The sequence below is a fragment of the Emydura macquarii genome, unplaced genomic scaffold (assembly GCF_026122565.2).
Source record: "Emydura macquarii macquarii isolate MOO-44397 ecotype Brisbane River unplaced genomic scaffold, CSIRO-AGI_Emac_v2 contig_2205, whole genome shotgun sequence".
Classification (NCBI taxonomy): domain Eukaryota; kingdom Metazoa; phylum Chordata; order Testudines; family Chelidae; genus Emydura; species Emydura macquarii.
In genome coordinates this window covers 19,148,744-19,167,455 of record NW_027132342.1, presented here as the reverse complement: position 1 = coordinate 19,167,455, position 18,712 = coordinate 19,148,744, and positions in this window count along the sequence as shown.

Genomic DNA, 18,712 nt, shown 5'->3' with positions numbered 1-18,712 from the left:
ACTCAGTAATTACCCTGATCTTTAATCGCTCCCAGCTCCGAGGGCCTCCAATTGTTTTGCTGTTCACAGAGAACAACTCCTTTGTCTGCTTCACCCTTCTAAACTTCAACAGGAGGGGAAAAGAGGCAGACAGGTGAGTGGGTAGGAAGGCTGGATGCCTGTGTTTCTGAGGGTAAGGTCAAGGTGGTGGACAGAAAATGGAGGGGCCCCCTCATTCCCCTATGCCTGCTGGGACATCCAGACTCCTGGAATGAACAGCCATATGAGACGAGATGCCCCCACCTCATCTTCATGGCCCGACTGAGTCACAGCCTGAAGAACCTGGGGTTTAGGTTTGTCAGCTCTTTGGCTCAGTCCCCTGTGGATTTGGTTGTGGTCCTTGTAGGGTCATTTCCAAGCGGAAGGTTTTTTTGCTGTGGGGAGATGAGAACACAGTCAATATGCCTTATCCCGCCCCCCTCACTCCACAAACCCTCCAAAGGGTGGTTCCAGATCTCACAACCTCTGGGATCCCACCCCCCTTCCCTGGTGATGCCAGAGTGCGTCTGAAACGTGGCAGCATTAGGGCATTTTCTCTCTCCTGCTCTGATTGGCAGTGGATTTCCCCCCTGCAGCAATGGGGAAATGGGCTGCCAGAGACTCTCCATACAAACGGTGGTGTTGCCATCAGGCCTCTGACTGACATGAGTTAACTGCTGAAGGGCCTGCTGGGCAGAGCCGGGTCTAGGCATAAAGCAGACTAAGCAATTGCTTAGGGCCCGGAGAAGCTCAAGGGGCCCCCTATCTGCTTTTTATTATTATTATTATTGGTGATGGTGGGGAGGAAGGGAATATTCCTGCTTCGGGCCTCCAATGGACTAGCACTGCCTCTGCTGCTAGGGTCTGACTTCCCAGATCTGCAGGACTCCAGAGCCCCTGATCTTTACACATAGGACCTTGCGCAGTCAGAGGCTGACTGAAGTTAAGCTGGTTAAGGCAGGATCCTTGGGATCCAGCCCATGCAGTCAAAGGGGGCCCAAACTCAGCAGAGTCAGAGCAGCAGATTTGCTGTCAGCCAGCTTCCTGTGGGGCTGGGCTCTGCTGCTGGGAGGAAGATGAAGGACTCAGGGATAGGAGGAAGATACGTCGAGGGCTGGGAAGGAGGGCCCCTACTGTGCAATCCTGAAGTCTTTGGGTGCACGGTCACAAACCTGGGCTGGATCCAGGCTCCATGTAGTCATATTCTCTCTCTCTTTCTCTCCCAGACACACACACACTTGCATAATTACAACGACCTGCGCTTACACACAGGCACAGTTATATACAGACGCAGTTACAAACAAGCAAGTGCCCACTTACAGTTACCTATGTGCATGCACCCATGCAATGTGCACTTACACAGGGGTGCACAGAGGAACACACACAATTACAAACCTTCACCCAAGGGTGCATTGCCCTGGACCATACATGCGCCCACTTTTATTATTATTTGTGTTACTGTAGCTCCTAGGAGCCCGAGACATGGACCACAACCCCCATTGTGCTAGGCACTGTACAAACACAGAACAAAAAGATGGTCCCTACCCCAAAGACCTTACAATCCCAGTATCAGACAAGAGACAACAGGTGGTACAGACAGATAAGGGAGTACAAGGGAACAATGAGACAATACTGGTCAGCACGGCAGGCTGTGGTCTCAGCACACATGGAAATCTTCCTATTTATGCTGCACTCATCACTGACATCCGAGTGCCTCATTGAGCTCTGAAGCGCATCCGATTGTAAACATACGCACGCTCTGGAACCAAATGAGCTTGGCACAGCCTCTCTTCCTGAAGAGAGGCTCTGCCTGCTGCTGCCGGTCTGCCATAGTGAAGGCACACCACACACTGTTCCGGCCCATATGGTCTCATCCTAGCAACTCTGCCTAGCCGGACAAAAGTGTTCAGAAAATCACCACCGAGCAAATGCAAAACTTCTCTCCACTGCAGCTGTTTCCAGTCTCCAAGCCTGGCAAATCTTAGCCTAGGGACTAGTCGTTTCTGTACGAGGGGGAACACTGCTATTTAACTTCTGTGATTCTCACTCGCATGAACAGCGTGAAACCAATCGCAAGACGTAGGATCAGAAAAAACTGCTCTGCCCACCCCCACCCAGGAATATTTCATCTACTTGGGGCATTTCACCTCGCTCTGCACGGGGGGCTACTTGTTAGGATCAGGTGGGCATAGCCCACTTAGTCAATTCCCAGTGAGTGCAGGGGGACATTAGATATTTGAGGGGCTCGGGCCTTGCTGTCTTTGTATCTAATGTCTTTCCTGGCTGGTTTTATACTTATTTGTTATGTTACAGTAATGCCGAGTGTCCTAAGATCAGGACCCTATTGTGCTAGGTGCTGTACAAACCTAGAATAAGAGAGTTTCTGTCCCAGGAAAGTTTGCAGTCTAAATGGACAAGACAAAGGATGGGAGGGGAAAGCAGAGAGATGACACGTCTTGCCCAGAACCACAGCAAGGATCAGGACCCAGGTCTCCTAAGTGCCTGGCCAGTACCCGCTCTGGGAACAAAGTCCTGCTGTACACTGTGGGCCAAATTCCTCCCTGTGCAAGCGCTTGCCTTCACTGGGTCTATGTGCACGCTGTCAGGGCAAAATGTAGCCCAGCAGAGCTAGCTTTTGCCTTCTGGGTGTCCTTCAGCAGACCCAGCTCACATGACCTTGCCTTGTTTTCATCCCACCAGCATCAGCTGTAGACTCTAGGGGAGAAGGAGTCAGACATTGGCTGTCACAGGGCTTGCTATGTTTTCCCCCTTGGTCTGAGGCCCCTGTCCTTGAACCTGTCAATCAGACCCAGCAGCTGCCTCTGTGCTGGGCCCCATGTGTCACTGCCAGCTGCCTCTCCGTCCAATCCAGCTATGTAGCTGCAGCATCCTGCAGTACCACATGGCAGCCTTGGAGGTGGCCCCCGTGTCAGGTCCAGCACCGAGGCAGCCGCTGGGCCAGAGGGGAGCAGAGAAAAGGACAGGCAGAAGGGCTATCTGTTGGCTGGCTCTCGAGAAACAGAGACAAATCCCTGGCTTCGTGAGAACCAGGCAGGCCATTGAGACTGTCCTGGTTTAAAAACAAAACCACACAGGCCCCTAACCCGGTTCGACTGGTCTGGATACCCGGATGCCAAAGTGCTGTACTGAAGAAGTATCTGAAGCACAGCTGCCATCCTGCACCACCGACACTACACGATAGTTCTCTGAGAGAAGGAAAGTGAAGAATAACATCTCCAGCTGAAGAGGCGCATGGGGAGCTTCAGGTCAGCAGAATGTAATGAAACGAGGACTACTAATCTTCACGCTTCGGAGCATAAACCGATCACCAGCTGGAGGCAGGAGGAAATGTCCCCCCCCCGGGTATCTTATTGCACAATGAGCATCAGGAACAGACGGCTCAGAGATACTGCTGTTGCCATCTTTGTTCAATTACCTGACTGCAACTGGCCAGGACGCAGGAGCCAACTGTTGCATCCCTCCACTGGCAAAACACAGCCCAGGGCCTTTAATGCCCACAAGTGGCCAGGACCTCAGTTATGTGTCTCCTCTGAAAGATGACCCTTCCGGCAGCATGGCATTGGGGTACTGCTTCACTGCGACACAGAGCGGAGAACATCTCCTTCCGGATCATCCTGCAACACACGAGGGGTCCTTGGACCTAGCCTGGCCCTGCTTCACATGAGAGACGTAATAAGCACAGGCCATCGTGGCAACTGGACGCGCACAGGCGCTCTGAGGGAGAGGCGAGAGGAGGCTGGCCAGGCCCCTGTCTGACCCTGTTTCGTGTGGGCTGCAGTACCTGCAGCAGCCTTCTCCCAGCCCCCTGAGACATGAGGTGGGGTATTGCTGTTCTCTTCCTCTTTTTGCTCTCTCGTTTTGGAGATCTCTTGCCCTAAATTATTCAGCATTTCTTAACAGCTCCAGTTTCCCAGATTCACAAAAGTGTTTTAGCACTTGGGCTTTTTCAGGAGCGCCAGTACTTTGAGCTAGGATTTTTGTGTTGGGAGGTTGGGGGAGGGGAACAGGCTCCCCCTCCCACCCCCCACACCCCTCTCAGCAAAGGTATCTTATTGGCAGAGCTCCAGCAACTAGCTTCTCACTGCATGGCAGCACACATGCCACTGACTGATCCAGCCCGCAGTGGTAGCAGGGATGGTAGCCCACTGGACCCCCAAATGCACGTGAGTCTTTTTGTGTCATCCTTGGGCTACCAGGCTATGGGGCAGGGGGCAGCTGAGTAATGCTGACTCGTCTGAAGAAATGGGTGCAACGCCCGTTTGACGGCCTTAAGAATCCCACCTGCACTAGGAAGGAGGAAGTGATCCTCGGAGGTGCTCCCGTTGAAGACCCCAGTTCTGCTCCCATTGACTTCAGTGGGAGCAGGATTAAGTCCCAGACTAGCCCTTTGCCCAAGATGCTCAGTGGATGCGAGAGCATTGGGCCACTCAGAATTGGACCCAAAGGAGTGAGCTCTGTGCTGCCTTGCTGTCCAGGGCGTCACATGGTGCATAGCTCTGGGTTCAATTCCTCTGCTCTAACACAGGCTTCCAATGTGACCTGGGGCAAGTCTCTCGTATATGATGGATTTATTAGCACTTCCCTACTTCACAGGGGTGTTGTGAGGGTAAATACCTTAGAGGTTGTGAGGGGCTAAGATATCCCAGTAATGCAGGCCAGATCAGTGCCTTAGATTTAGGCAGCGTGGGGCAGGCAGTGGCAGGACTTTACAGTGTCTGCTTGACACCTACCACTGCAGGTGAGGTTCTGGTCAGGTCTCCTGTCTAGGCCCCTTCCTGTTTTCACATTTTCATAACTTTCTGAAAATGAGGTGTATTGTGTGGGATTGGCAAATCATTTTGCAATGTGTCCAGTATTTAATTTCCAGTAAGGCACTATTTCCTGACCCAAAGATCTAAGGAATCGCAGAAATGTGGTTAAATCCTGCTGTCGGCTACACGGCTGTCTACTCCAAAGTGACTCCACTTTGGCTTCAGTCAGGTTACTTGGGATTCATGCCTGTGAGCACAGTTAGCCCAGCAGGGCCGGTGTTAGTTGTGTAGGTGTGGATTTGTGCTGCTATTGCATCTCGGAGCCCCACGTAATGTGGACCACATTGGAGTTATTCCCATAGCACCATATATCCCTGACACACAAGTAGCTAAGATCTCTCTCGCTCTCACTCTCACAAACACACAAATCTCCCTGCGAAGCACTCGTATAGCACAGACCAAAAGGGAGCTTTTATTGCTGTTTATCTTTCTAATTTGATTCAGAGTCTTGGACTTTTCAACTTAAGGGGATAAGTTTGTGGATGCTGCTTCCTACAGAAAGAGAGTGACAACACTGACAACAAAGAATGACAACTTTCCCAGGACCACGGCCGGGCATGGACTCCAGCAGCCATGAGCATTTGGAAGGAATGCTTGAGAACCTCTCTCTGCTTGCGTCTGAGCCCTGAGACACTTGCACAGTAAACATGGGGGAGCAGCATAACTTAGCCATTCTGCGAGTCACCCCTAGGCATTGTAATGCTACCGCAGTATGAGCATAAAGGTCAGTACCCAAGATCCATGCACCTATTTGCATTTATCTCATTCCCATTTTCTGACTAGGTCACCCCTGCTTCACTTCTAGTGACCAGAGGTGCTTATGTCACACTTGCATTACTTGTGAATTGTGACTGCACGCAAGGTATGCTCTCCAGTCACTCACACCTGGAGCACTTAATATATGCTAGTGTAATCCTGGACATGACCAATGAACATGGCCCCTTTGGAATATCTGGGATTATAAATTATACTGTGAAATGTAAATTTAATATGCCACAAACCCAGTTCTGCCCCTGGAGTCTCACTCAGCTCTGAATGACTTCAGTATCTGCACAGATGTATCTGCAGGCAAGTCTGGGTTCCTGCATTTGCAATGTGCATTTTTTAAGGTTATGGATCTCAGATCCAGCAGTGTCAATCCAGAATAACTCCACTGGTGTGAGGGGATTTTATAAGAGGTGTAACTAAGAGATCAGGAACTGGCCTCCTCTGGGAACCTTAAATCTTGCATTTCCTGACTTTGGGGGATTTAAAATTATAATCTGACAGAAACTCAGGTTCATTTAAACAGCATTTCATACAACTAATATATGGGTTTGTAAATCCTATATCAGGACTCCTTTACACCCAGAACACCAAACCCAACCCGAGCACTAATGGCTTTGACACTGGAGTGAGATTTGGGAGACCAGGCTTGCTTCCTGCTTCCGCTACAGATGCCCTGTGTGACCTTGGACAAGCCGCCTAACTTCTCTGTGCTGCAGTTCTCCAGTTGTACGGTGAGGCTGCTAGTACTTGCTTCATTTGTCTTGTCTCCCTAGGTCATAAGTTCTTCAGGACACTGTGTGTTTGTACAGCACCTAGCACAACAGGGCCCCTGATCTTGATTGTGACCTCTGTGCACCACCTGTAATACAAATATCAATAATGGATCCAGGGTAAGTAGAAAAAGCTACATTTTAAGTCTGACTGGGAAAATAATCACTAGTACGAAGGTCATATAGAAGGTCATTCCATTGGTATGGCGCCAAAAGCTGGAAACCCTTCTCCTCCTCCTTTACACCAGTCTTACTCTCATGTAACTCTGACTTACACTGGTGAAAGTTTAAGGAGAATCAGGCATTCTATGTGTATATAGAAACAACAAATGGCCCAGAGGATACCACAGACCCAGAGCCTTTGGCACAACCAGGAATGTAGATGTGGAGCACAAATTGGAGAGAAAAAAAATCCTGGTGCATCAGTTTCTAAAAAGGAGTGCATCACAACTGACAACAGACTTTTCTCCATGATCTAAGTGCCTATACAATCAGTTAAATCATAGAATCATGGGACAGGAAGGGACCTCAAGAGGTCTTCTAGTCCAGTCCCTACACTCATGGCAGGACCAAGCATTATCTAGACCATCCCTGACAGGTGTTTGTCCAACCTGCTCTTAAAAATCTCCAGTGATGGAGATTCCACAATCTCTCTAGGCAATTTATTCCAATGCTTAACCACCCTGACAGGAAATTTTTCCTGATGTCCAACCTAAACTGCCCTTGCTGCAATTTAAGCCCATTTGCTCTTGTCCTAGACTCAGAGGTTAATGAGAACAACTTTTCTCCCTCCTCCCTGTAACAACCTTTTATGTACTTCAAAACTGTTATCATGTCCCCCTTCAGTTGTCTCTTCTCCAGACTAAACCAATTTAATTTTTCCAATCTTCCCTCATAGTTCATGTTTTCTAGACCTTTAATCATTTTTGTTGCTCTTCTCTGGACTTTCTCCAGTTTGTCCACACAGTTCCTGAAATGTGGTGCACAGAACTGGACACAATGCTCCAGTTGAGGTCTAATCAGCACGCGGTAGAGCAGAAGAATTGCTCCTTGTGTCTTGTTTACTACACTCCTGTTAATACATCCCAGAATGTTTGCTTTTCTTTGCAACAGTGTTACACTGTTGACTGATATTTAGCTTGTGATCTATTATGACCCCCAGATGCTTTTCCACAGTATTCCTTCTGAGGCAGGCATTTCCCGTTTTGTATGTGTGCAACTGATTGTTCTTTTGTAAATGGAGTATTTTGCATTTGTCCTTACTGAATTTCATCCTGTTTACTTCAGACCACCCAGAACACGGGACTCTGGGTTTATTCTCTGGGGAAGGGGGTGGATGGCTCACATGGCAGATCCCTGCCCTCTTGTGTCTGTTGGCAATGGTGGTTCCCAGCTGCTTTGCTTCACGATTTTATGCTTGTGCTGGCAACACACAGTTCTCTTTTGACTGGTCACCAGCAATTGTTTCCAACAACGCAGATTACTGGGGCTCTTGCTTAGTTGCAACCCTTAGTTCAGTTGATTTCTTGTCTGACTCAACTTAACCAGCTGTGACTAAAGCCTCGAATGACTCCTTCATATTGTCATGCCCTGCCACAAAGGATCTGCTTACAGTGTCAGCAACTGGTATATCCTGCCCTGGTCTGTGTTTAACCACAATATCGTATTTCCGCAGGTACAACAGCACTCTTTTGTAGCTTTGGTGGTGCAGCCACATATTGATTAAGTTGTATAGCTCGTTGTTTGACTTTACTTGTGGTTTGTTGTGAAAAATGTTCAAGAGACCAAATAAAGTTAGCCAACTTCATGTCTAAGACAGACTAGTACAATTCAAAAGGCAGATATACATACACCCTCCTTTTGGGCAGCAAGTCTTACCTCACAGCATGTTCATCTTACACTGTAGATGTGCTTTAGAGATACACCCCCAAAACCGCTTGTATTTATGAGACGGTTGCTTACAAATTAGAAAGCACTGTATTAGTCATCTAAGATCCAACCCCTAGTTTCTACCAGTGCCTTAAGTTCTTGTTCTGTACCATTCTTATAATTGTTTTGGATACTAGCATTCCAGGTACTGGTCTGCAAAGGTACCTCCCCAGCTTGTACTGGGGCAGCATATTAATGTTGTCTTTGACAGTTTTCCTAGCCATTTACGTCAAATGCTGAGTTGTCCTTTTCCAAGGTATCGTGGGATATAGTGATGAACAAGAGTGAACAGCATTGTGAGAAAAACAGTACAATTGAGTTGTCAGAACTGCCCACTGGTTGTCAGAACCAGTCATACCTACAATGTTCACACCATATGCTTAATACATGTTATTGTGGTGCAAGTAATATGTATAATAGATATGCTGGCTAACACACACCAGGGATTCTTAGCATGATCGCCTCAAAGGCTTATGGTCAGAGTCCACTGTAATGCTTCTCCTGCGCACCTGTTCATGGAAGGACTCAGACAAGGCAACTGCACACGTTGCTTTTTCGGTCTGTGCACAGTTTATTTCCATGCATGGAGAGTCTTGGATGCATGAACCACAGCCTTTCCTTCGTGCTGTAACACAGCCCAGCCACGCTGGATGAATCCATTAGAATTGACGCGTCTTGACTTACATCACAGCACGCCTGAACTGGCAATTAGTTGCTTCCTTTTGGTGAACACAGACCCTTGCTGGGCATCTCATTAGAGCACAGGCCAGATTCTGGTTGTGGTTCCCTGACTTTGGAGATGGTGCTGTTTCCGACACCAGCCTCAATATACTTTAGAGCAGGGTTTCCAAACAGTGGTATATGAGCTTGTTGGTACTCCAAAACTGTAAAAATCTATCCATCTCAAGAAAACAATTGTTGCATGCACTGTGACATGCTAGAAAATGCCCAAGAACCAAAAATGCATTTTCCTGATTGCTTTCAGCCATAATGGTGGATAACAGTAGTTTTATGAAGCGATGTGCTATGCATTGTGGCTGTGCAGGTGGGCGCTATACTCTCCTCTGGCACCCAGCTGGCTTTCTGCTAAGCCAGCCCTTCACCTTGTACCAAGCCACACACTCTTCTATGGGTCTACTTGGACCGTGTATTTGTATATTGTGTATAATGGGTAAGCAGTTGGGTTAGCGTAGGCGGGACATATTAATCAGATATAGTTTGCTGTTCCCCCAGGTCATTTTTCTCTTCAGCTGACATGTCTATGACAAGTATTATCTTTCTCTCCAACCCAGATAACAACAGCATTTTCCCTCCTCCTCAGACTTCAGGGGACCCTAGAAAACAAGTGCTTCATGCTGTGTGAATCTCATCCAGCCCTCAGGAAGGTTCTTTCTTTCCCAGTGTATCATGGGCAACTAGACTCCAGTTCATCATGAGCAATTCCTTCCTTAGGCTGCTTCTGCACTCACAGGTCTTCTGAGCCCTGGAATGGTTCTGTTTGCATGCACGACTGTGAGCAGCATCTCTGCACCTACGAAATTATTCCAGTTGGCACTCAGGCAGAGAACAAACTTTACTGGTGACTAGCTTCTAGAACTTTACTAGATCTAGCTTCTACAACTAACAACAAGCTTGTCTCCAAGATCTAACTGTCTATACCTTCTGTTAAACCACACTTATCAGACTATACACAATAGTGCCATCTGGTAATTTGCAGTGATATCATGCAAATAACTCTTTTGTTATTTTGTGAAGGCTGAGGGGGTATAGTTAATGTGCAAAATGAACCTCAGGCAGGGCTTCAGAGTGAACTGGGCAATCTGTCCGGTTAAAGAGGTTGACTGCTGGTGAGGTTTGTTGTCCTGCGAGCCTCTCAGTTGTAATAAACAAAATAAGCAACTTTGGCCCTTGTCAGTACATGGATGGGAGAGCTAAGGGTGATGCAGGAAGAGGTGTGGCTGAGGCAGGAAGGGGCACTCAGTATAGCAGTCGCAGAGGCTGCTAGGGGTGCCATCTTCTTCATGAGTCAAAAAAATCAGCCCTGACCTCCTGTGATCTGGTTCCCCTCCTTGCTAGACATTGCAGTGTCTTTCCCTTCCGCCCAACTGGACAGCAGCTAATCAGTCACAAGTGCACTAGACTCTGTTCCCTCTTCAGGGGGCGAGTCATCCTGTAGCAAGAAGCTACCTCGAGGAGGGAGTTAAATGTCCATGAACCATTTAATTATTTGTTTCTCTGTTGATATTACTATTATTATTGTATTACAGTAGTGTCTGGAGGCTCTGGGCTCCATTATGCTGGGCACTGGACAAACTTAGAAAGAGACTATCCCTGTTCTGAGAAACTAAGGCTATGTCTATACTAAAAACTATTGCCAATGCAAATTAGGTCACACAATCCTCCGGTATTTGCAGAACTGCAAGAAGAACCAAATCAGCAGGGGACATGATGATTCATGGAGGATAGATCGCTGTGGGACATAGTGATAACCAGTCCAGGGTCGTTGGTAGCATTCACGGAGCAGCTACAGATGGTGGAGCACTGCATCTGGGCCCAAGAAATGAGCACTGACTGGTGGGAGCACACCTTTTTCCTGGTGTGGGATGATGAGCAGTGGTGGCAAAACTTTTGAATGTGCCAGGCCACATTCCTGGATCTGTGTGCTGAGCTCGCCCCAACCCTCCAACACAGGGACACCAGACTGAGAGCTGCACTGACAGTGGAGAAGTGAGTGGCGATCACACTGTGGAAACTTGCAATCCTGGATTGCTACCGGTCAGTGGGAAATCATTTTGGAGTTGGAAAATCTACCATGGGGGCTTTTGTCATGCAATTGCGCAGGGTCATTCATCGTCTCCTGCTGTGCAGGACTGTGACTCTCAGCAATGTGCAGGACATAGTGGCTGGATTTGCGGCAATGGCGTTCTTGAACTGCAGCGGTGCAACAGACAGCACGTAGATCCCAATTTGGCACCAGACCGTCTTGCCACAGAATACATCAATAGAAAGAGCTACTTTTCTATGGTTATGTATATGTTGGTGAATCACCAGAGATGCTTCACTGACCTCAATATTGGCTGGGCAGGGAGGGTGCATGATGCTCGCAGCTTTAAGACCACACGACTGTTCAGAAAGCTATAAGCAGGGACTTTCTTTCTCAACCAATGGATTACCTTTGGTGATGTTGAAGTGCCAGTAGCGATCCAGGGGGGCCCAGCCTAGCTCTTGCTCCCTGGCTCATGAAGCCACCTCAACAGTACCAAGCAAAGATTCACCTACCAACTCAGCAGGTTCAGAATGACAGTGGAATGTGCTTTTGATAGGTTGAAGGGATGCTGGCGTTGTTTACTCACAAGATTGGATCTCAGTAGAAAAAAACCCTCCCAATGGTGATAGCTGCCTGCTGTGTCCTGCATGAAATCTGTGAAGCAAAGGGGGAAAAAGTTGCCGCCGGGGTGGAGGTGGAGTGGCTGGCTGCTGTGTTTGAACAGCCAGACCCAGGGGCAGTTAGAAGAGCTGCAATGGCTTGGGGAGGCTTTGAAAGAGCACTTTAACAGTGAGCCACAATGATGCATTGTGGTGTGATGTGTGCTACCTGAACCTGCTGTTTCAGGGCCTGTTAGGAATTGTGTGGGGCTTGGTGTACATCTATGACTATAACACTGTTAATGCACCAACTAATTGCGCTGCTGCTGTACATTTATGATTATTACACTGTGTGTCACTGATCCTATGAGTTGTCACACAGTACAGTAACAAGTAAGTGGGTGATTTCAGAACTGCTAGACACGCTGCAGCCTGTGTGGTGAACTAATAAGGCTGAATTATTCTCCAAATAATAGAATTTTATTGAGCAACAAAACCAGTGCAAAGAAAAAATCTATGTGACTTAAAAGCAAATACAGTAAAAACTTACTAAATGAATGGAACAGAACTTAACAAAGGGAAAGCATGCCTGGCCATTTTAGCTACACAGACAGCAGCCATGGCTTGCACAGGTCAGTGTCTGTGGAGCTGTGGTTGTCTTTAATGTCCTGCCAGGGTGGAGTGGCAGGGGGAGGTGTGCAGCCCCTGATGCCCCGTGGACTGTTGAGGGGGCTATCGGGAGGTGCTGTAATTAAGGTTGCCAACATTGTATTTCAAAAATACGGGACTGTTGTCTTAGCACCCCTATGGGGGAGGCGCAACCTGTGCCCATGGGGCTCAAGGTGGAGGGCCCACTGCCACAGGGGGTACTAACCATGTGGCAGTTGAGGAAACCTTCTGCTCCCTACAGCAGTCAGGCAGTCTGGGCTGCTGGGATCCAGCTCCTGAAGTGAACAGGACAGCACTGAAGGGCCAAGATCATGAAGGGAATGGGAAGATGCACCCATAAGTACTGGCCCTCTGCTGACTCCAGCCATTGAGCACAGTCCCGTCTGCTTTCCCTGTGCAGGCTCCGTCTGGCAGGACAAGTGGCTGGGGCTGTGTGCCCTGAAGTTGCACTGAAGGGCCAGGGTCAGGAAGGGGCTCTGTCTGGCAGGGGATCAGTAGCCTTCCCTTCCCCGCTTGCAGAGTCTCTGCCAGCGTCCCCTGCAGAGGAGCATAACTGCAGGTGGCTGGCTGCTGCAGCAGTCGGGGAGTGAGGCGGGCAGGGAGCCTGGTCCTGGCATCTGACACCACCTGCACAGTGCCCTGTGTGCTTTCCCCGCCAGACAGAGCCCCCTCCTGACTCCAGCCTTTCAGCGTGGCTCCATCAGGTCTTCGTGCTCCCTTGATAACTTTATCGTGCCCCTTCAGGGGGCCATGCCCCGTAGTTTGGGAACCTCTGCGCTATAGTGCAGTAAATCATGGGACTGAGTCTGCATTACTACATTGTCCAATTTTACAAACTTTGTGTCATTAGAAGGGAAGGTAATAATAAAGCTGGCTTTGCATAACGATAATGTTTTTAATATGAGGAAAGATGGGATCAAGGATGTCCCATACTGATTTAGTAAGGGACAGGAATGCAGGACTGTTGGCAACTATATGGACCAGGGTCTCTGCTGGAGTCCTCCCACTGCTGCCCACACCCTGTCCCAGAAAAGGACAGTGGAGAGGATCCACCAAACTGCCATCAGAAAGGGGCTGCAGGGAGCAGCCAATCAGGGCCCAGCAGGCTAGTATAAGAAGAGCTGTAGAGCCAGAGTGAAATCAGTTCCTTGCTGGAGCTGGAGGAGTGTGGATGGGCTGGCAGGCAGGCGGGCGGGCGGACGGAGGGACGGACGGACGGACGGAGGGACGGACGGACGGAGCTATGGGACCTTGGACAGAGCAGTGCTGGCAGAAACCAATGGGAGCAAGAAGGCACTCCAGACTGGCAGCTGGGATTCAACCAGGACAAGGACCTGAGGTAAGGGTGAAGAACGTGCTGGGGTCGTGGGGAAGTGGCCCAGGAAATCATCGCAGCAACACAGTGTAGTTAAAGGGACACAATGGCTGACTGCTATCTCTAGGGTTCCTGGGCTGGGACCCCCCCATCATTCCCTGGGAAAGTGGCCTGGACTTTAAGGCACCCCCGGAAGGGGAACTGAACTGTAGTGGCCCAGCAGGAGAGCTGGGGCCAGAAAGGCCCTGAGTGGGCAAAGACATTGCCTCCAGGGAGGGAGCCCTGAGGCATGGCTCTGTACCAGAGCAGGGACAATTTAAGACAGCCCAGAAGGGCTGAGAGACAGTTTAACCAGGGTACTGCAGTAGGCCCTGCTGGACTGATTGAGGCATGAGCCCAGAGACAGGAGTGCAGATAAAGAGATGTTACAGAGGGCACTGGGAGAAGTCCCACTGGACTTGTTCCTGGGAAGGGGTTTTTATTACACATACAGATTGTGTGTGACTCGACCAGAGGGCCCAGTCACTGAAGACCCTCCACGACCTGAGAGAGAGTGAAGGCACTTGTGCTTGGCCAGGGGGGCGCTCATGAGCGGTGAGTGCGACCCCGTTACAGCAACCCTAGCTGTATTGCAGCTCTCCATGGACTGCAAAGGGAGGTGAGCCCATGCTGTTGAACCTCTAGGTCCAAAGAGTCTGAAGCATCTGTTTGCTGCCGGAGAAGCCCCATTATGTCCTGGTGCATCTCCCTCTCCTCTTCCTGCTGGGACTCCTGGGACTTTCTCCTGTGCACTCTCTTCTTCTCCAGACTGTCAGCTGTGTTCACCCTCCAGGCCTTTTACTCACGGTCTGATGCAGCCCTGGCTTGCAGGATTCTCCAGACTGTCAGCTGATGTGGACAATTTGGAGAGAGTGCACCCTGATTAGGGGGCCACAGGCCTTTTAGTCTGCAAAAGAGAAGAGTGAGGGGGGATTTGATAGCGGTTTTAACTGAAAGGGGGTGCTAGGCTGTTCTCTGGTGGCAGATGACAGAACAAGGAGCAACGGTGCAGGGGGATCTCAATGAACATGTGGGTTACTCTTTTTTTAAGCTGAGGCTTGACAAAGCCCTGGTTGGGATGATCTGGCTCAGGTTATTCCAGCAGGGGTTGGACTAGATGACGCTGATTCTATGATTCTATCTCAATGAACATGTGATCCCAAGTCCTCTTTTTTTCCCCCTCCTCATCTGGCTCACATGGAGACACCATCATCAGTATAGTCACTATGGAAAGCGAAAGTTAAAGTTCAGAACTCCCTTCCCTCGCTCCCCTAAAGTTTTAAACAAGTCACACTTATTAACACTTCTGCTTCGGAGTGCTTGTGCATGCCACCACTCACAGCACCAGCCGTGGTGCGTGTGGTCTGCCAGAGGTGAGGGAAATGAGCAGGGAATTGCTCGGTTGCATGAAACTGAGTGTACAGTCCTGGCACTGAATGCTGGCACCATTTCCCACAGGCGATGGTGGCTGTAGCTGATATCTCACTCCTGTGGGTGACAAAGGCACAGATCACAGCTGCTGCTAGCGTCCCAAAGCTGCCCAGGCCCATATACTGCTAACCTGCCTACTGCAGTGGTGCCTGCCAAAGTTATTGCCAGCTGGCATGGGAACGTGTCCTACTGCGGAAGAAGAAATAAGGCCGCCATCCCTAGAAATCTTCAGGAGAGGATTGCAGAGTACTTCCATGAATAGGGTGACCTTATTTTCCTGCAGGGAATACAGGACCTCACATGGGGCCAGCCTGAGCCTGCCCTCCCTCCCCCCCTGCGTGCGGGGCTGGCCCCAGCCCTCCCTGCTGCCCACCCATGCTGGGCCGGTCCAAGCTGTGTGGCCTCCCGCAAGTTGCTCTCTGCCCTGTTGGGGGGTCACACCCCACATTTTTGGCAAAACTGGGCATTTGTCTCATTTTCTCTGGCTAACTGATGATCAGTTGGCAAAAGCAAATGGGGCAAATGCCCAGTTTTGACAAAAAATTCAGGACTGCTGGGACAGGACTTAAAAAAGGGACTGTCCTGGCCAGAATGGGATGGGTGGTCACCCTATCCTTAAAAGTTTCATCAAGATCTCTCAGTAGTATTCAAGGGACATCCCTGTGTGCATAAACAAACTGCTCCGCATGACCACCCCCCCCACCTAATGGTACAGGGGAATGAAAAGCAGGTAATGCCACCTCTCTTAGCTGGTCCGCTACCTCTTCTAGTATGAGTAAATGAAGGAAAAGTCGATAGCTGTGTCATGTTAAGTTGGGGGTTCCATCAGTACCTCATTGTAATGGGAAATACACTTACCCAAGGCTCCTTCTCCTGCATCGGGCTCGATTGCTGGGACTGACTGAACTGCAGTGGAGTCTTAAACGGGTCCTGGCAAGTGACATAGCTGAATCGCCTCCCCACCCCTCTGTTGCATGTCCCCCATATCCTCGTCCATCTCCTCCTCGTCTTTGCTGTTCACGCTGGGCTTGTGCTCCTCGGAGGTATCTACCGTGATCTGCCGAGCGGTGGTGGGGTCTCCACCAAGTGTGGCTATCTGTAAAAGCAGCACATCTGCTGATATGCCTCCCTTGCCTTCGCTCTCACATGGCACTGCTGCTGATCCCTGTCATGCCCCTTCTGCATCCCCCGGGCAATCAGCTCGTAGATGTCTGTGTTCCTACACCTGGTCTGTAACAGTGCTTGCACCGCCTCTTCTCCCCCGCGGTCCAGGAGATCCAATATCTCCTGTCTACTCCAAGCTGGAGCCTGGCTAGAGTGTGTTGCCCTCATGGTCAGCTGGGCAGTGACACACAGCAGTGGAGAGTGGCTACGTGTGCTTACCAAACTGGGCAACCAGGAAAAGGCATTTCAAAAATTCACGGGGTTTGAAAGCAGGTGGTGGGGGGGGTTCCGGTCTCTGTGACCCCAGGCATCGGCATTCACAATTGTGACCAGAGCGGTGTGTGTCAGGCATTGTAGGACAGCTGCTCGAGGACTGTTCTGTCCAACATAGGTAACGAAGTGTGCACACTCGCGCTGCATGAACCCCAGTGCATCGTCCCTGGCTCAGCTGCATCACTGCAATGGGGCACTTACATCGGTGGGAATTATTTTCTTTCAGAGACATATGCCCAACTAGACTGATGCAAAGCAGCTAATGTCACCCTAACCTTGTAGCACAGCCCGGCTTTCGCCGTGTAAAGAGACACTGCCCACAGGGGTGGAAGAAAGGGAGTAGTAGCTGCCCTTTTCAGATGGTGGATTTAGGCATAGAGAAGTAAAGTGGTTTGCCCAAGGAGGGCTGTAGCGTAGCAAAGAATCAAATCCAGCTGTCCTTAGATGCATTGCAGGGTGCTAAGAAAACCACTACCAGAAGGATGCAGTAACCCCTGGATTCAATGGGGCACGTCTTCCAGGGCAATAATAAACAGAGGAGCAAAACTGTCCAGTCGGAAGAGGGAGGAGATGGCTACACAAATGACTCTCCATAATATGTTGCTATTGTCATGCTGCTTTACTTGTCTGTGTTCTTCCCTGTGGCCCCTGGGGTGCTCTGGTCACTCGGATGCTGAGCCCAGTGCATTCTGGGGGACGCATGAAGCTAAGCCTCTGCATCCTCAGCAACTTACAGGGAAGGGAGGGTGGCGCAGGCCTTTATTTCCTGGCTGGAGCTGGCAGGGAGAGGCTGTCTGGGCTGAGACTAAAAACATTCATGGACCTCTGCCACATGTGGTGCAGGTACCATGACCTGCCCGTTGAGAACGGCACTCAGAGGACGGGTCTGCCCACCAGGAAATGGACGGGCCTCACCTTGGCTCACTCAGGGGCCAGTTCCAGGCGGGGAAGCCCATCTGTGCAGCGCATTTGCCCTGGATGTCACAATTCACTCCTGCAGGAACGAAGCACTGCCCCTTCCCATTGCCATGTCCACACCCTGCCTTCACTAGTAAAGTCTTGGATGGGAGAACTGAGCCCCACCCACCGTCTGTCCTTCGGGGGAGAGGCCTGGAGAAGAATTCACATTGCACCAGAGACTAATGGCATTGCTTTAAGTATTGCTGGAAGGTGATCAGTCCACAGTGGTGGGCCCCATATAAGAGCTGGGATAGAGTCCAATGAAGGGCATTTGGTCACTAGCCACCTGAGGCTGGGCTGGAGCCACTTACTTAGCAGTGGACAGCTCCATGCCACATGATCAACCCCTGGAGCAGCGCGGTTCCCTTTTAGTATAGTGGCTCTCAACCTTTCCAAAGGAATGTACCCCTTTCAGGAGTCGGATCCGTCTTGTGTACCCCAAGTGTCACCTCACTATAAAACGACTTGCTTATGAAATCAGACATAAAAATACAAAAGGGTCACAGCACACCATGACTGAAAAATTGCTGCCTTTCTCATTTTTCCCATGTCATTATAAAATAAATCAATTGGAATACAAATATTGTACTTACAGATCAGTGTCTAGTCTGTAGAGCAGTATAAACAAGTCACTGTCTGTATGAAATTTTAGTTTGTACTGACTTTGCTGGTGCTTTTTATGTAGCCTGTTGTAAAACTAGGCAAATATCTAGATGAGTTGATGTACTGCCTGGAAGACCTCTGCATACCTCCAGAGGTACACGTACCCCTGGTTGAGAACCACTGCTCTCGTAGGCAACTCAGACTCCTAAATAAGTGGCCTGATTTTCAGAAGTCCTAAATGCCCAGCAGCTCCCACTGAAATCAGCACTGTGCTGGGTGCTCAGAACACCTGGAAAACAGACCTTTTATTTAGGGGGCCTAAATAGGAACTTGGGAGCCTAATGTCAGGCACCCCTATTTTTGAATACTGGCTGCGTGGGGAAGGTGGGGGATGTGTTGATCCTGCAATCCTTATTCTGGCAGAACACCCCCACGGAAGTCAATAGGGAGCTTTGCCTGTGTCGGAGCTGCACAATCTGGCACCGGCGGGTTATTCTTATCAACGGTTTAGGAGGCTCCCAAGTCTCCTCAAAGAATGCCCCTCCCCCGCCTGGGGCCCACCACGTTGAAAGGTA